Source organism: Mauremys reevesii, linkage group 12 (assembly GCF_016161935.1).
Source record: "Mauremys reevesii isolate NIE-2019 linkage group 12, ASM1616193v1, whole genome shotgun sequence".
NCBI lineage: Eukaryota > Metazoa > Chordata > Testudines > Geoemydidae > Mauremys > Mauremys reevesii.
This window is the reverse complement of record NC_052634.1, coordinates 50,495,530-50,510,020: the sequence shown is the minus strand read 5'-3', so window position 1 is coordinate 50,510,020 and position 14,491 is coordinate 50,495,530. Positions and strand designations below refer to the sequence as shown.

General features: G+C 58.4%; 4 non-coding genes across 4 annotated transcripts; 2 read left to right on the top strand and 2 right to left on the bottom strand.

The window, feature by feature from the left end:
• Window positions 1-8,057: 8,057 nt before the first annotated feature.
• TRNAQ-CUG lies at window positions 8,058-8,129 on the bottom strand. Its single transcript has one exon. It is a non-coding gene; the product is annotated as a tRNA-Gln (tRNA).
• Window positions 8,130-10,452: 2,323 nt separating this feature from the next.
• On the bottom strand, window positions 10,453-10,525 carry TRNAR-CCU. The gene has a single exon. It is a non-coding gene; the product is annotated as a tRNA-Arg (tRNA).
• An 892-nt stretch (window positions 10,526-11,417) lies between these two features.
• Window positions 11,418-11,490, top strand: TRNAF-GAA. Its single transcript has one exon. It is a non-coding gene; the product is annotated as a tRNA-Phe (tRNA).
• Window positions 11,491-14,005: 2,515 nt separating this feature from the next.
• TRNAI-UAU lies at window positions 14,006-14,099 on the top strand. Its single transcript has 2 exons — window positions 14,006-14,043; window positions 14,064-14,099. It is a non-coding gene; the product is annotated as a tRNA-Ile (tRNA).
• The last annotated feature ends 392 nt before the right edge of the window (window positions 14,100-14,491 follow it).

Here is a 14,491-nt window from a genome sequence, read left to right as displayed (position 1 = left end):
CCCAAACCAGATACTTCTCTCACCGACAGAGACAGCTACTCTCATCCCAGCTGGGCAGGTCTTGCCTGGCATCAACAGGATTCACGAGGTTACTGCTCTCGCTCACTTTCCATCTCACCTCAGAGCTGGACTCCGTCCCCGTGACTTCTTTTCCCTTGGTATGAAACACAACACAAGAGGAAAAGCAATGGTGGCGAGGCTCCTCTTCTCGCTACTCCCGCACCCCAGGGCTCTGGCTTCAACCCTCCTCCCATTCTGCCATCACAGCTACAATTAGAAATCTGAGCCCGAGGCTCACACCTGGTTGTCTCCCCAATCCTTGGCGCTGTCCAGCATGTCTCCCTCCACAGAAGTCACCTGGTCTCATCTTAGACTCCATCTTCATATTGCTCTTCTCCTTCCCAGAGCTCCTGCTCTGCTCCTCAGACCTGTCTGTCCTCAGCTCTGCAGGCAGAGGGGAAGGGGCATGATGGGAACACACGCCCCATTCCAGACACCACGCAGCATCCACAGGGCTACCAAACCATGTCACCTTTGGCCAAAACCACACCCCACCCTGAAGGCGCAAATAGCCTTTGTGAGCTCAGCACACACAAGGCAGGAAAAGATCAACACCCACCCCCAGCCCAGCCAAAGTGGGAGCTTCCCCCACCTTCCCGGCCACAGGCCCACGGGGCTCATGGATGGAGGAGTTTGGGGGGCTGTGGGGGCCCCTGAAGGACTAGCTCAGCGTGTGATGAGTGACTGGGGTGTATGTGGGGGCCGGACTGTGGGTTGGGGTGTCCAGGAGGACCCAAGGGAAGGGACTAGGGGGATTAGGGACAGAGGAGGGTGGGGATACCAAGGTGCATTGTGGGAATGTGGGATTTAGAGAGCCCAGAGTGGATGGGTGGGGGCGGGTTGGAGGACTCCAGAGTGGCTGAAAAGGGGAACCCGGCAGGCTGGGGGGCAGCAGCGATGGGAGATGAGGACCCTCACACCCTGGGGTGGGACGGGGGGTGTGGGGGGGAGGGGAAAGTGGGGCCCAGCCATGGAGAAATGGGCTGGAATCAATTAGGGGCAGGGCGCTGAGGAGGGGGAGGGGCAGGAGGAAGGGGGGATGGGGTGCTGAGGACAGGGAGGAGGAGGAGGAGGAGGTGGTCATCGGGGGCGGGGCGAGAGGAGGAGGTCAGCGTCGGGGCGCTGAGGACGGGAGGGCGGAGGGCAGGGGCGAAGAGAAAGGCCAGGCAGTGTGTACAGGATGGGGAGGGGACACTGGGGCTGAGGATCCCCACAGATGGGGGTGGGGCTGGCGAGAGGGTCACAACAGAAGGGGAGACACGGGGGCAGGTTGGGGGTTTGAAGGGCTGTCGGGGCCCTACAGAGGGGAGGAGGGGAGGAGTGCTGAGGATGGGGATGCGGGGAGGAGGAGGAAGGGGGCAGGGTGCTGAGGATGGGGAGGAGACGGAGGGTGGGGTGCTGGGGAGGAGGGGGAGGGAGTGGGATGCTGAGGACAGGGATGGGGGGAGGCGGGGCGGGGTGCTGAGGATGGGGAGGGGAGGAGGATGTCAGGGGTGGGGCAGGAGGAGGAGGTCGGGCGCTGGGGAGGAGGCGGGGGCAGGGTGCTGAGGACAGGGATGGGGGAGGAGGCGGGGTGGGGTGCTGAAGACAGGGATGGGAGGAGAAGGAGGAAGGGGTGGGGTGCTGAGGATGGGGAGGGGAGGAGGATGTCGGGGTGGGTCGGGAAGAGGAGGTCGGGCGCTGGGGGAGGAGACAGGGGCAGGGTGCTGAAGACAGGGATGGGGAGGAGGAGGGCAGGGGTGCTGGGGAGGGGAGGAGGATGTCGGGGTGGGGCGGGAGGAGGTCGGGGCGCTGGGGAGGAGACAGGGGGCAGGGTGCTGAGGACAGGGATGGGGAGGAGGCGGGGGCAGGGTGCTGAGGACAGGGATGGGGGGAGGAGGAGGCAGGGGTGCTGGGGGGAGGAGGAGGATGTCGGGGTGGGGCGGGAGGAGGGTGGGGTGCTGGGGGAGGGAGAGGGGAGGGTGCTGAGGACAGGGAGGGGGAGGAGGAGGGCGGGGGCTAAGGGAAAGGCCGCGGACAGGGTGGGGAGGGGACGCCGGGGCGGGCTGGCGGGAGGGTCACAGCGGGGGACACTGCGGGGCAGGTCGGGGGCTGAGGGGCCCCGCAGCCCCAGGCTGCCGCTTGTGGGGCTGCTCCCCGGCAGCTCAGCCCCCGCCGCTGCTGCCCCCCTAGGCCCAGCTGGGGGGGGTGAAGCCCTTTCACTCCGCGCTGCCTCTGCCCCTCCCCCCCCCCGGATCCCACGCGGGATTCGAATCCCAACGGCCGCAGCGCGCGCCGGGGGGGGGGCAGCGAAGCCTCGGGGCGAGGGAACTGGGGCCTCCCGCCACGCGCCGAGTCTCTGTCCCGCGCTCTCTCCGCCAATCAGGGAGCGGCGAAGGGACGAGTTATGGCCAAGTGTGAGAAAGAGAGAGAGAACTACGCTTCCCAGAGTGCACCGGGCGGGGGCGCGTTGCCTGAGCAACTGCTCGTCACTTCCGTTCTGAGACGAGCCAGGAACTACAACTCCCAGCCTGCCCCGGGGCGCCTCCGTCCTCTCCAGCCCAGGTGAGGGCGGGTCCCTGGGTCAACCTGACACCTCCCCCCCCAACGCAACTCCTCATCCCCGCCCCGCCCCCCAGAGAGCCCCGGCCCCGCCCCCCTCCGGCTCCTGACAGGAACTCGCGTGTCCCGGGGTCTTGGCCTGGCCCTGACCGCCCCCCCCTTGGCCTCCTCTCTCCCCACTCGGGGGCAGGGCTGGGAGCCAGGACTCCTGGGTTCTCCCCCAGCTCTGGGAGGGGAGGGGGGCGAGGGGGGCAGAGTGGGGGAGGGGCTGGGGTGCCTGCTGCCCTCGCGGTGACCAGCCGAGCGCCCCCTGCAGCTTGCCCCCCCCAACCAGGCGCTGGGTGTGCTGGTGCCTGGAGCCGCCCCCGGTTCCAGCCCCTCTGCCCAGGCAGCTCCCCCAGCCTGACACACACACCCAGCCCCCGCACCCGCCCCACCCCAGGGCTCCTCAGCCCAGAGGGGAGCCCCCCGGCTGAGTGGGGAATCAGAACCCCCCGAAATTACCCTGGGACCAGCATGATCTGCCTCCGCCCTGCCCTGCTCCGCATGTATTCGGAGTGAGTCAGTTTCCCTGTCCGAACATGTGTCCTGCCCTGTGTCTCTTCTCCTCCCCAGCTCCCTCCAAACCACCCCATTTCCCTGCACCCTGGACTGGGTCTCTGCCAACCCCCCTTCTCCCCTCCTGCCCCCAATATCTCCCTGCCCCTACAGGTCTATAGGGCTGGATCCCTCCCTCCCCCCTTCTCCCCTCATTTCCTGCCTCTGGGGGTCTATGGAGATGGGTGTCTTCTCTGCCATCCCCTCTCCTGCCCCCCCATATCCCGCTGCCTCTAGGGGTCTATGGGGCTGGGTCTCTCCTCCCTCCATCCTCCCCTGCCCCAATATCCCCTGCCCCTGCAGGTCTATGGGGCTGGATCTCTCCTCCCCTTCTCCCTCATTTCCTGCCTCTGGGGGTCTATGGAGATGGGTGTCTTCTCTGCCATCCCCTCTCCTGCCCCCCACATATCCTGCTGCCTCTAGGGGTCTATGGGGCTGGGTCTCTCCTCCCTCCATCCCCTCCCCTGCCCCCAATATCCCCTGCCCCTGCAGGTCTATGGGGCTGGGTCTCTCCTCCCCTTCTCCCCATCCCCTCATCCCTCCCCAATGTCTCCCTGCCCCAGGCTGTCTATGGGGCTGGGTCTCTCCCTGAAGCCCCGCCCCCAGCGCGGGGCTCACAGACAATCCCCGCCCAGCGGCTGTGACGTGCGCTGGGGCTGTGACGTACGGTGACGTGCTCACTCCCCGCAGGCAACTCATTCACTGGAAACCAAAACGACAGGAGGTGTCACGTGTCCATGGGCGGGGTTATGCAGATGAGCAGTGTCTGGCGGCAGGACGGAGAGCAGCGAGATGAACCGAAGGAGCCCGGCGGAGAGAATTCTCTGCGTGTGGACAGAATCCGGTGTGGGGAGTTCGTGCTGTGGGTGCCTGCACCGGAGTCACTTCGGGGCAGTGATTGCTACTGAGCTACGTAGTGACCAAAGGGGTGTGAATGGGGTGTGGTGCCTGGCCGGGAGCAGCTCCTGGTGATAAGGTGCCCCTCACTCCCGACCCGCAGCCCCTGCTATCCAGTCCTGACCTGCAGACCCACAGCTCTGCCGGTGCCCCTCACTCCCGACCCGCAGCCCCTGCTATCCCAGTAGGGGGCTGGGTGGGGTTTCTTTGCAACCATGAGTGGGATTGTTGTGGGTGCAATTTGACTCCCCCTTCTCTGGTGGGCGGGGCTTCTACTGTCTGCCTTGGGGAGGGGGAGGTCCATGATGTCACAGCCCATGGTTGCGGAGGTTTGAATCATGTTTCTGAAGTGGGAGAGTAACTTCCCCCGCTCCCATCACTCTCCACTAGGGGGCTGGGCTGGGATCTCTAGGGAGGGGAGTACAGGTAAAAACAGTCTCCCCTATGGAACCCAGGAGTCCTGGCTCCCAGTCCCCCTGCTCTAGACCCCCTCCACTCCCAGGACCAGGGATAGAACCCAGGGGTCCTGGTGCCCAGCCCCCTCCTGCTCTGACCACTCGACCCCACTCCCCTCCCAGGGCAGTGCAGGGGTCACTGGGTCCGTGTCTCAGCTCTGCTAAGGGCCTCAACTGATTTTCCCGAAGTGCTTCCTTCTGAATCCAGCACATCTGCCCCCCCTGCCCGGTCGCTGCCCACCCCCGTGTGGGGGCACCAGCACTGTGCCGGGTCGTGATGGGAAATTGTCCAAGCTGGCCCAGGAGAGACGTGTGTGTCCCTGCTGCCCCCTGCTGGTGGGGCTGAGCCCCGCTCTGTGTGTGTGTGTGTGTCTGTCTGTCTGTCTGTGGCGGCTTTGCAGGATTTTGTATCCTGCAGCAAGTGACACACACATTGACGCACAAAGGGACTCTCAGTCCCAAGAACACTCACACACAACACACCCAGAGGGGCATGCTAGCCCAGCCCCCAAAGAGAGAAACAATCACACCCCCAGCCACACTCACAATCACACACTCACACACCAGAATATTCGCAATTGTGCTCAGAGACACAACCGCACACAGTTCACTCCCACTGCTCCCAACACAAGGACCTCCTGCCCCACACAGTGTGTGCCGAGGCCTGTGGAACTCACTGCCACTGGACAGCTACCCATGAGAATGGACCTTTCCAGGAGACCAATAGACATGGCCATGGCGACAGAGGGGGCTGGGCTCCCAGGGTCAGACCCGGGCTGAGACTGGTTCTGACCTAGAGGGGTCTATCCAGCCAGGGGCAGTGTGACCCACACACAAAACCACCGGAAGCGCCTTTCTTAGCGTGTCTCCCAGGCCATCCCCCACCCTGCCCCAGGGTGGGTAACAAAGGGGCAGTACGGGACTCTGGGCCGTGTCACAACCCGGCCCCAGCCCCTCGCTCCCACACGCTGGTGAGTTGGGTAACTGCCGAGGGATTGCACAAGAGAGAGTCAGAGCCAGGGAGAGAACCCAGGAGTCCTGGCTCCCCCCCAACACACACGCTAACCACTGGCTCCCACTCCCCTCCCAGGGCTGGAGATAGAACCCAGGAATTCTGACCACCAACCCCCCACCCCCGCTCTGACCACCAGACCCCACACTCCCCTTTTAGATTTTAGTCTCGCTGCCTCTTCTATCCACCCACCCCATCTGTCCATCCCTTTGCTGCAGGTTTCTGGGGTGTCACCCCTGCTCTGCGCTCCCCCAGTGCAGCCCAAGGCTTTTCCTCCCCGCAACCACATGTCCTCACCCCCCTCGTGCTGGATCGTCTGGCACAGGCTCCTTCAAGGGTTTGCATTTCTTGGTAGTTTTCACCCCATCACTGCTTCCTGCCCAGCCCCCTCCTGCTGTGCAAGATGGTTTGGGGGGGATGGGAAGAACCCAGGAGTCCTGGCTCCCAGCCCCACCTGTGCTAACATATGAGACTCCACTCTAACCCAAGCGCTGGGACTGGAACCCAGGAGTCCTGACATCTATCATCCTTTCCTCTAACTACTAGACCCCACTCCCGCCCTTTTGGGGAGTCAGGGCTCCTGGGTTCTGTCCCCAACTCTGGGAGCAGAGTGCGGTCTAGTGGTTAGAGCAGGAGGAGCCAGGAGTCCTGGGTTTTATTCTCAGTGCTGCTGTGTGACACTGGGTCTGTTTCTCCTCCCACTTTTTGGGTATGGAGCCTGTAAACTCTCTGGGGCATGGCCTGTCTCTTGCTGTATCTGGGCAGCGCCTGGCCCAACGGGGGCCTTGATTCTGCGCCGGTCTCTGTAGGTGCTGCTGTTTTACAGATAAATAGTCGTGATACTAAAAGGTGTGGTAGTGCGTGAGTGCACCACCATTGCCGTGCAAGGGCTAAATGTGATTCTTATCCTTGTGACCTCCCGTGCACCCTTCCCCCTCCCCAATTCTCCACCCTGAGCCCCTTGTGCCGCTGCCCTCGTCAACGGCAGCGCAGGAAGCCACCCAGCCCTAGCCCTAAAACAAGAAGATGAGAGGAAAAAAAAAAAAGCTCACACCAACAGGAAACCAGCCCCAGCAGTTTGTGATGTCACTTCCCAAAATTATACACACACACACACACATAGAGACAGAGCCCCGCTCAAACAGCCCCCTTTGCCAATGCACCACCTCATCTCATCCAGGGAGGTCTAGGCGGGGAGCTCCGTGTGGGAGCGGCGATGGACGGCACCATCAAGGTAGGTTCTGGAGATGGTCCTCCAGGTACGGGCATCTCGGCTCCAACTGGTACTGGGCTCACGCTGGGCTGTGTTCAGTTCCTCTCTCTGGTGTGCACCCCGGCTCCACAAACGCCCCCGCCCCCTGTTCTTTCCTTCTGGTACTAAAAATATCCTCTTCCTTGTCCCCAGAGAGAGACACCCATGGTGCTGCTCAGCACCCGCCTTCCCCCCGCCTTCCCCCCATTCCCAGGAGCGTGCGGGAAGGGGGTCAGGATTGGGGAGAGCCCGTGTCCCAAGTGGAGGGTATGAGGGGGCTTGCCCCCTCCTCAGAGCATGGGGGTGCCAATAGGCACCTATGGATGGTCCCCCCAAGCAGGGCCAGGATGGAAATGGGGGGCCTGTTCCCCCAACATGGAGAATCTGGGGTGCAACCTTACTTAACGGGTCAGTCTGTCCTTTCTCTGACTCTCCCATTCCAGCTTCAACTAGCGCTTGTGGTTCATTGGTTCTTTTTCATTTCTTTCCTTCTCTAGCTTGTATGTTCCTGCTTTCTTTTTTCGCCTCTGCCTTTCACGCTCGTCGTGTCTTTCCTTCTGTTTCTAATATTTTTCTCTCCTTTATTTCTTTCTCTGCCTTTCATGTTCTTTTGCTCTCTCTCTCACAAGTTATTTTTTTCACTTGCTCTTTTTCCTCACTCCCTTCCGAGCCAAGTGAGTTCTCCTCGCACACAGATTTTGACAGGTTTTCCTCCTGATCAGCAAGTGGATTAAGCAGGTCTTCAGTGGGGTTCGGCATGGCAGGAGCAGGCTGGCCGGTGTCTTTGTGGCTGTCTGCTGGCCACGCATAGGCATGGTTCTCCCCTCCTCTTGCCCTGCCCTCGGTTGCTCTGTGGCTTTTAAGCCTTCCCTTGGAGCTGTCAGCACCAGCCGCCTCTGCTCTAGGTGCCCAGAGGAGGAGAGGTGCTGGGCTCCAGCCTCCCTCCTGCCTAGCCCTGACTATGAAGTCTGGCCCTGGCCCTCCTTCCTTCAAGTGCCAGGTGGACAAGAGGTAACGTGGCTGCATGTGAGGCAGCAAGAATCCCAACCACCTGGTCAAACCACAGGCATCGGGAACCAGGGTAACAAGTTCTAGAGTCCCAACCAATTTTGGCCATTCACAACCCAAGACCTGGCTCCTGTGGGCAAGTCACCCAGCAGGAGGAGAAAGATTGGCTCTTGCACAGCTGGAGACAGGGAAGTTGAGCACTGTGAGCTCCAGGGCTTTACCACAAGCCAACACAAGGTCCCACTGAGATTTGAACTCAGATTGCAGGATTCAGAGTCCTGAGTGCTGCCCGTTACACCATGGGACCAGCTTGGGCTGCTTTCTCTGCACAGTGGTGACCCTCACAGGGCTGGCTCATGTAAGGGACTGTTGGCCCCTTACTAAAACTTAGTGGGGGGTTTGGTTGGCTAGTTCCCAGCACCAATAGAAGGGGGAAGGGCCAATGGGAAATCAGGACCCTGAGACTGACAGTCCCCAGGGGCAATGGGGAGAGGCCAAAGCTCCAAGTTAGCTGCACTGACAGGCCAGGCAGTGTAATGAGGGAGTCACCAGGCCAGGGGGTCCCATCCTCCGTGGGAGCTGGAACTGCCTGGGCCAGAGTGGGGCGGAGCTAAGGAGAGAGCAGGAGCCCGAGAAGAGCCGGGGAGCAGAGCTGCACAGGTGTAGTGCCAGAAACTGCTCCCTGTAGGACTTTGCTACCTGCAGCAGTTACTGAGACCTGAGGTTGTTCTTATTTGCTGACTTGTCCTAATTGGCTAAAACTTGACAGTGGTGGGGGATGGAAGCATAAAGGCTTCATCCTCCAAACAACCGTGCCTGGTGCACATCTGTATCTATTACCTCTTAACACAGGATTGTAAAAAATAGAGTGAGGTCATTTAAACATCATTTATTTTGCAGCTTCATTTACTGTGCTAACAATGTAGCATCCTGACACCGATACTTCTGCCCACGTGACCTGTGGGTTGGATTCATTTTAGTGGGACACGGGACATGTGGAGGATAATTTAAACTCTTAATTTCCTTAGGGTTTCCCTTTAATATACTTCTCTGCTGCTGCAATTTCTGACCATTGCACGTCTATTGTATTTATTACAATAGCACAAGTAAGTCACACAAGTGACATAGTCTAAGGGCTTGGCTACACTTGCAAGTTAGAGCCCATTAAAGCAGCCCCGGGCGCCCTAACTCCTGAGGTGTCCACACTCGCAAGGCACATGGAGCGCCTGGGCTCTGCAGCTGGAGCGCTCCTGGTAATCCACCTCCATGAGAAGCATAAAGCTTGCTGAGCCCTGCTGAAATACCCGGGCATCAGTGTGGATGACGTGTTGCATCACTGCACTGTGTTTGGCCTCAGGAAATGTCCCATAATCCCCTGAAGTCAAGTGCCCACTCTGGTCACTGTTTTGAAATCGGATGCAGGCATGCGGATATCCCCTTTCAAAGCTCCGTTTCTGACAGCCGGCTGCTTATCTGCTCTGGGACAAAGCAACCATTAGTGTGGAATGCTGCTGCTGTTGTGAGTGTGTATGAGGGGAGGTGGGGGTCTGCTGCTGTCCGAACACACAAAACAGCATGCTGACACACTCTCAGCCCCCCAAACACACTGTCACTCCCCCCACGTACACACAACACACTCCCTGTCACACTCCACCCCCGTCCCCCATTTGAAAAGCACGTTGCAGCCACTTGCACACTGGGATAGCTAACACACTGCACTGCTCTCTGTGGCATTGCCAGAGCTGCTAATGTGGCCACTCCAGTGCGCTTGCAGCTGTCAGTGTGAACACACGGCAGCGGTTTCCCTGCTGTGGTTTAACTCCCAGCGCTCTACCTCTGCAAGTGTAGCCAAGCCCTAAATTTCCCAAACCGACCGAACTCAGTAACTGCCCTCCACCACCACATGCAGGGAGTAAGGGCACCGTGGAGCACACGCCGCACTTACTGGCTCAGCCTTGTGCATGCTGGGGTGGCCACCTCCCATTGATGAGACCTGGTCCCACCATCTCCGCGGAGCTCCAGTCTGCCCTGCTGCCATCCCTGTCTGTGTTGTCTTCTCTAGCAGTTGACTGGAAGGTGAGCACTGGCCGCATGCCATGTAGCCGTGTTGTCTCGAAGGGCGAAAGCAGGAGGAATGGTGCCTTCATAGCCCACCTAATATTCCATAACAAAGTTAAGGAAAATATTTCTCAATGAATTCTCAGTGAAAGATCAGAAGCAGCCAGTGTCCGCATCAGTCTACGAGCATTGGTATTTTCTTGAAATTTGTCAGACCAACCTATCTAACACCTAACACACATTTGAAGTTCTTCTTTTCACACTGTTGCTCATTCTCAGGTTCTGCTTTGTCTCCAGACAGATCCATTCTCTTTCAGGACGGCCTTGCTCTTTCTGTCTGTTTCACTCACTGAGGTGTCGGAGTAAACACTCCCCTTCCTTCTATTCTCAGACAAACACTAGTATTAAGTGTTTGCTACTGATGGTTTTAGAAAGCATTTGTCAAGTGGAAGATGCTGTTTCTGGGGGATTGCTCCAAAGTTCCAGTACTTTGGGTTCAAACGTCTCCCAGCTTCCTTGGGGAAAATAACACCAAGGCTTTGTTGCAATATACAAGAAGGAAGGAGTTTTTCCACCCCAGATGGGACTTGAACCCACAATCTCTGGCTTAGGAAGCCAATGCCTTCTCCATTAGGCCACTGGGGCCCTCCCTCCTTCAGCACCTCCATGGCTGTGGCTCTGAGTGCCTTTAGGATGATTAGGGGGCGAATCCGGGGCTGGAAGGGGGATAAGGTCGGCCTGTAAGGAGTAACCAGGTGGGACAGACCCAGGGGGAGGCTGTGGGCTGCTGGTTGGTTGTTGGGATCAGAGCCTCTAGACCAAAGCTGCACAGTGACCTGACACCCAGGGTTATAGGCCCGACATAGTGACCCGTTACTGGCCTCGGTGAACCCCAAACCCTTGTTACTAAGGGCATTGAGGAGTCTCTGTCCCTTAATAACTTCTGGGAGCTCCCAGGAGGCTGTGGGCGTCAGCCGCCTCCTGCCTCACAGGTTAGACTCTTGGTGCTGTGCCAGCCGCCTCGCTTGCAGGCCCAGTGTAAGAAGCAGGAGGCCCGGTGCTGGCAGAAGAGGGCTTTGATTAATCGAGCTCTGTGTGATGGGCACAGGACACTTCCACTCAGTAGCATAGCTGGGGGAGCAGGGAAGCAGCTAAGGGCGTCGGGTTCCTCCGTGGGGGTGTGGAGCAGCCGTTCGTTTTCCTGTTCGCACTCCTCTGCAGTGTGAAAATCAGGAGGAGGCAGAAGCCCCACTTCCTCCCGAAATGACGCCCAGTGGGGAAGCCAGGACAATGGGGGGGGTGGGTGGCAAGTGGTGGCCAGACTCTCCCCGCGCCACTGGCCCCCAGTCCCCTTCCACCACCAGGTCAACCCGGGCACTAAGGCAGGAACAGGGTGAGGCAGGAATTCAAGCTGAGCAAGGCAGGCAAAAGCCAGTCTTGTCTTCATGGGTCGCTCACAATGACGTCCTTTTGTGTGCAACTGCTGCAAAAATATCTCGGGCAGAGAAGCAACAGACCAAAATGTTACCATACAGCTGCCAAAGTAGCTCAGTTGGGAGAGCGTTAGACTGAAGTTCTAAAGGTCCCTGGTTCAATCCCAGGCTTTGGCAGCCCCTTTCATCCCTCTTTGCACAGTGGTGGCTTGTTTTCTCGGAGCACAGTGGTCCCTGCGCCCAAGGTGAGTCCCTGAGCTTGGGCTCTGCAGTAGGAAAAGATACTGTGGGCTTCTGCCCCTAATTGGCTGGCCTGACCTTTAACAATGAGGGACAGGAGCTGTCTCTCCTAAGTGAGTTATTGGTGGACCCAATATGGCAGGAAGAGAGTGCTAGAGGGGGTGCTGGGCAGTGACAGGCAGGTAGAGAGGATGAAAACTCTTCTGTGCACCTGAGGGAGGGCAGTACCAGGGAAGGGGCATGTGTGAAAGTGGCCATGTGGAAGGGATTTGTGGGCCCAGGAGGAGGCACTTGATGTTCAGTGTCTTGGAGCAGCTCGGCTTGGACATGGTGGGTGTTCAGGAAATGCACATTAACAACTCTAGGGTAGCTTGATGGGCAGAGGGTGATTGGAGGAAGGGCCCATCTCTCTGGTCCTCCAGGCCAGGGAAGAATGATGGGATTGGAGTCTTGTTCTTCACATTCGCGGTGCGAGTACAGAAGGTGGTGGAGCTCCGACCAGGGAGGGCATTACTGGTGGCTTTGTGCCCCATGGCACTGGTTACGGCTATATTAGTGTGTATGGTCCCCAATTAAGGCATGAAAGGAAAGTTCTATGAAGGAACTGGCTCCCTTCTTCTAGACCGCACGGTGTTTGGTGTCGGGGGGGATTTCAATTGTTGCACCAGCCTGAGGTCTGCTGGTCCTGTTTTCCCAACCGTCAGAGGAAACTCTTCTATGATGAGCACTACCTGGTGCAGGTCTGTAGTGAGGTTGGCTTAGAGGACGTGTTTCTGCACAGTGGAACCAGTGGAGGGTGGGTGGTAGCCTCCTATTCCTCTGACCCGAGCTCACACCAGCCGCAGAGGGGATACACCTTTCTGCGGGGACAGGCCAGGAGTCGCATTGACCGTATTTACGTGAAGGAGAGCACGTCGACAGCCCAGTGCAGGGTGGTGCCTATGGACAGTTCGGATCACGCAGCTCTCACCGTGTGCTCAATGTGGGCAATTCCCTGACCCAGGGCAGAGGATATTGGAAGCTGAACATCCAGAGCATGCAAGATAAAGGAGCAGGGGGGCGAGGCCTGGCGGTGTTGGCAGAACGGGAAAGCATCAGAGGGTTCTGTGGCAACCAGGAGGATTGATGCGAGTCGGTGAGGGAGGAGTTGGCGGCTTTGTTCTGGCGGCTGGGGAAACACCACAACATTAAAGAAACCAACAGTGTAAAGTCCTGCAGTGTCACCTGTGGGATTTCCACAAGAGCATCCAGGCAGGGGAGCCAGTCAGTGTGTGACTGTACGATCGGATCAAGTGCCAGCTGCCTGAGTTCCAGGAGATGAGGCTGCAGTTGGCTGATATGAGCGGGAGCACCAAGGGAAGGGAGGGGCGGCCTCCCCTGACATTTTTGCAGCCTGCATGGAACGGAGACAAAGCAGGGGGATGCAGGGACTCAGGGCAGGACCCACGGATCCGGTAGTGCAGGCCCACAGTCACTGGAGGAGGAGAGAGAGACCCGCGAGAGGAAGCTGATGGTGGGAAGCAATAAGTGCAGAGTGCAAACCAGCCAAGAGTCACAGGGGTCTAGAAAATGAAACAGCAGCAGGTCCCATGGTGTAATGGGCAGCACTCAGGCCTCTGAATCCTGGAATCTGAGTTCAAATCTCAGTGGGACCTTGTGGCGATACATTGCTTTGCTACAAAGCACTGGAGCTCAATGTGTTTGGCTACCTTCTTTCAGGGTCAACTAAAGTGAGGTTTTTCTCTTCTGCTGGGTGACTGATGCCCACTGGAGATAGGTCTCTGGTCTGGCTGGTTCAATGGGTGGCTATCGGTTGGGGGTCCCAGAACTTAACAGTCTGGCTATAGAGTCCTGCGGGTTGACAGGATGGTTGTTTCTCGCTGCTTCACCTGATGCCCACAACTTTGGTCCCTGCAGCTGCCACACTCTTCCTCTTGCCCACGTGGCATTTAAAGGAAGGAGGGCCGGGGCCAGGCTTCACAGTCAGGGCTAGGCAGGAGGGAGGCAGAGTCCCAGGCTGGAGCCCAACACACCTCTCCTCCTCTGGGCACCTGGGGTGTTGTTCCCCCCTGTTCAGGCCCCCCTTGGGGCCCTGCACTTCACACAGCTCTCCCTGATTTCAGCTGTTAGTGAGGGAGCCTCACTGCTAGTGCAGACTGGGCAGTTTCTTGCATGAGAGACACTGTCCCAAAGCAGGACTAATCCTTAGAGCTGGTTATCAGTGATTTCAGACCTGTTGGTCTGCAGCAAGGCTCTCCATTGAGTCTTAACCAGCTCTGTTATTACACAGGGAAGAACAAAAGGGTCAAATGGTGCCTGGAACCCTTAAGAAGAATCCACCCCACCGAGTACAACACTTGTCGCTACCTGCTCTCAGCCATACTGAGAATGTTTTGGGGTCACCCGTCGCCTGTATCAACCTAGGAGTCTCAGAGAATCCTAATTAACAGGTGCTCCAGTGGCACAATTGGTTAGCGCACAGTACTTATAGGGCAGTGCTGAGAGGAGCTATGCTGAGGTTGTGAGTTCAAACCTCACCTGGAGCACTGGTTTTCGTTAACCAAGTAGTGTCACCCCCTCATTTGGCCTGTGGAATGTAGAATTCAAGCCCTGGGGACCCTGAGGAGGGGGCTAATAAAAATGCCCCCTTCACTTATTACCTCCTCTCCAGGTCAGAATCTACCATCCTTTCTCCCCCCCAGCCCCTGTGCCAGAATCCCTCAAGCAGAGCCTGGAGTCCTGCCCCTGGCGTCTGTACTATTGACACAGACTAAGTGACAGGGACAAAACACTCAAATCCCGCCTGGTGCGGGGAGCCAGGTTTGCTCTTCAAATTCTGTCCTTGGTACATTTCCAGGCCTGGGAATGTCCCACAACAGCATTGAATGGGAAGCTGCCTGCAGAACAGTGACACTGCACAGAGCTCCTGTGGAGGAGG